This window comes from Schistocerca piceifrons, chromosome 2 (genome assembly GCF_021461385.2).
Source record: "Schistocerca piceifrons isolate TAMUIC-IGC-003096 chromosome 2, iqSchPice1.1, whole genome shotgun sequence".
Taxonomy (NCBI): domain Eukaryota; kingdom Metazoa; phylum Arthropoda; class Insecta; order Orthoptera; family Acrididae; genus Schistocerca; species Schistocerca piceifrons.
The window spans coordinates 857721006-857724585 of record NC_060139.1 but is presented as its reverse complement, the minus strand read 5'-3'; the positions used below and the strand labels follow the sequence as shown (position 1 = coordinate 857724585).

The following is a 3580-nucleotide window of genomic DNA, read 5'->3' as shown; positions in this document are numbered from 1 at the left end:
AACTGACATCTGCTGCTTTCTAGATGGTGAGGCGGGCTCTTAGGTTGTCCACCTGAATTGATGTCACTTGTACACTCCTGCGAAGAAAAAGACTTCCTCCGCGACAGCGTGGCCAAAAAGACAATTTGAATGAAACGGCTCTTTCCTTCAACGATACACTTCATCTTGCGATTTTTCTGTGCAATAGGTTTCGTGTGTGTTAAAAACATTCTGATCTTACCATCCGATGGTCGTATAATTCAGCAACACATCGGCGAGTCCAGAATACCGAGTAACGTTGATTTTATAATGAAAATTTGCATATTAAGGTTTCCGACTTATTAAATATGCACTCAATCGAACCGTGACTGCAGTCATCGGATTTATAATTTCTCCTCCTGTATGTACATGTGATTTGGTTTCATATTAATTGAATAATTCGGTACCCTTCCTTTGAAAGGCTGGACGAAACGGTCACTAAAGTCTCTCCACGTATATGGGAAAGCCTCAGGTTTACACCTGTATTTTTCACCAGGGTGGAGGAGTTACCATACACCTTTGTCTCGAACATTCAGCATGACATTGGCCTTGGTTATTAATAAACTCAATCACTGCAGTTCCTTAACGATGTTACTACATTCCCACTCTTTGTAAGAAGGATGGTCTCTCATAACCTCAATTTCACAGCAGGCAGCACTCAGAAAGGACACAATGCAGACAATGACGTTTAAGCAAAAGCGACTGTTAATGACTTGCGACTCTCGGTACAAGAAAGGGCGCAACAGTGTGTGTGTGTGTGTGTGTGTGTGTGTGTGTGTGTGTGTGTGAATTCCTAAGGGACCTAACTGCATACGTCATCGGTCCCTAGACTTACAAACTACTTAAACCAAGTTAAATTAACTTATGCTGAGAACAACACACACACCCATGGCCGAGGGAGGACTCGACCCTCCGACGAGAGTGGCGGTGCAGCCCGTGACAGGACGCCTCAAACTCGCGCGGCCACTCCGCGTGGCGGCGCAACAGTAGTCTTACTTACTTGTCCAGAGGCAAGGAAGCCGCTACTGTAAAAGGGCATAAAGGTGTTAGCCACATAAAGAGCTTCGAATCTGACCGTGTACCAGAGCTATGGCCAATCTAAACAAGTTATTTTGAAAAGATTCATACGATTATAAAAGACTACATCTTCTGCACGACTGAAGCCGATAGGTGTCTCTTTGGTGCGGCTGGCCCATGCGCTCATTACCCAGGATTCGCCGAGTCGAGATGACGAATCGACAGCAACGATAGGCGGTTTGCGTTCTTCGTTTCAACATCAGACCGAAACAATTCAGTTACAATTATGACTTCGCGACGTGATTTTCGTCAAGACAACGGCTGTACATTCTTATAACGTATGGGATGCGCGGATCTTGCATTGCTCAATTCGCCCCCAACATCGGCTGATCTCACGGTTTTCTATTTGTTATTTCTATTTCTTTGTGGTGGTTTGTCTAAAACTCCGTCTATATGCCTTCCCTTGCAATTACTATGGGTGAATCCAGTAACTCCAGACATGCTCGCAAAGATATGGGACGAGTTTGATTGTCCAGTAGAGTACATACTGAACGTTTGTGAAACGGAAAAGCAAACGTTGATCTCAAACGTAATTGTAACAAATAAATAAATAAATAAAAAATAAAATAAAATAACCATTCCACGGTTCTATACGTGAGGATGTAAAAGATATCATCCCGTAAACTCGGATGGTTCCCTTGAAAACAAAAAATTTGTAGCCCTACGCTTCAGTGAAAATTTGACAATCTACATCCATTTCGAAGATATAGTCCTGTGAAGTCTGATGAATCGTTTTGAAATACCTCGTCCTGTTATTAGTTTGCTTTCCAACTAATGATGTATTACGGTGCACGACGGACGTTCAGTAAGTAATACAACACACTTTTTCTGACAGCACGTTTGTTTTATGATTCCAATACACCTTGTTATTCCGTACTCATCTGTCTACACAACTTTTTTTTCTCAATATAATCTCAGTTTAGTGCGACGGCCTTGAACCGCCTTACTAGGAGGACCTGTATGGACGCATGAGACTATTCCACTGATCGACGTCGGAGCCAACGGCTTGCTGCATCAACAACCTCCCATCATCCCTCTGCTGTACCCTTCATTGGGCCAAGCAGATGGAAGCTGCAAGGTACGAAATCCGCGATGTAGGATGGGTGAGGAAGAACAGTCCAAAGAAGTTTTTGAGTTCATCTCGGGTGCGCAGACTTGGGTGTGGCCTTGCGTGGAGAAGTTCGTTTGCATTTTCGTGGCGACGAGCACGCTGAAGTCGCTTCTTCAGTTCCCTGAGGGTAGTGCAGTACGCTTTAGCGTTAATCGTTGCACCATGAGGGAGGACAACAAACAGAATAATCCCTTCAGAGTCCCAGAAAACTATCACCATGACTTTACCAGCTGAGAGTGCGGCTTCCTTCGGTGGCGTGGTGTGGCGCACTCCATGGACTGCCGTTTTGTTTCTGGTTCGAAGTGATGAACTCATGTTTCATCGCCTATGACAACGTTCGACAAAAACAATTGTCACTATCAGTCTCGTCAAGCGTAACCTATTTCCCACAGATGGTCGCTCGTTGCTCTTCTGTTAGGCGGCGAGGAACCCAGTGGGCCCACCCAATATCTACGATGCTCTGGTTTTCCGCCAAAAGGAACTAAATGCCAGTTCTCTGCTTGGAACGCACCTCTGTTACAGACGCCATTTTGAAGGCCACGTATAGTGCCGCCACCTATTGGAACTTCACGAAACTCTAGAGGCTGAAGCGGGAATTTTCGACGATATCCTAGAACAAGTTCCGCATTTTTTCAACCATAACTAAAGCACTCCGTCGTCAGGCCACGAGTGGCCTACCGGGACCATCCGACCGCCCTGTCATCCTCAGTGGAGGATGAGGATACGAGGGGCGTGGTGTCAGCACACCGCTCTCCCGGTCGTTATGATCGTATTCTTGACCGAAGCCGCTACTATTCGGTCGAGTAGCTCCTCAATTAGCATCACGAGGCTGAGTGCACCCCGAAAAATGGCAACAGCGCATGGCGCCCCGGATGGTCACCCATCCAAGTGCCGACCACGCCCGACAGCGCTTAACTTCGGTGATCTCACGGGAACCAGTGTATCCACTGCGGTAAGGCCGTTGCCTTTTCAACCATAACTGGCCGATTAAAAAAAAAGTGTTGCATTACTTACTGAACGCCCCTTGTATATCATACACTTTGATGCTTGAAAAATAGTTTTACAAAAGGCTGATCATGTATAGATGACGTGTTTTCTTCAAAAGTACTGACTGAAAGGATAAGATAATTTAATATTGAGGCGTCTTACTTTCACTCATTACGAAAAATCTTACCGGCACATCATAGCGATAAAGCCACACTGAAAACAGAAAAATTACGATCTGAAAAAAATTCCACCACAGGTTGCAAGTTATCTCCACTTTTTAAAATTTACAAAGACGATATTATCAGAAACTGGAAGCCTAGAGCAACTCCAGGAACCAAAATCTCCGCACATAAGACCAAGACTATACCTTCTAGAGGTAAATATCCA

General features: G+C 45.0%; 1 pseudogene; it reads right to left on the bottom strand.

The window, feature by feature from the left end:
• Positions 1 to 3054: 3054 nt before the first annotated feature.
• LOC124778450 lies at positions 3055 to 3172 on the bottom strand (annotated as a pseudogene).
• Positions 3173 to 3580: the final 408 nt, after the last annotated feature.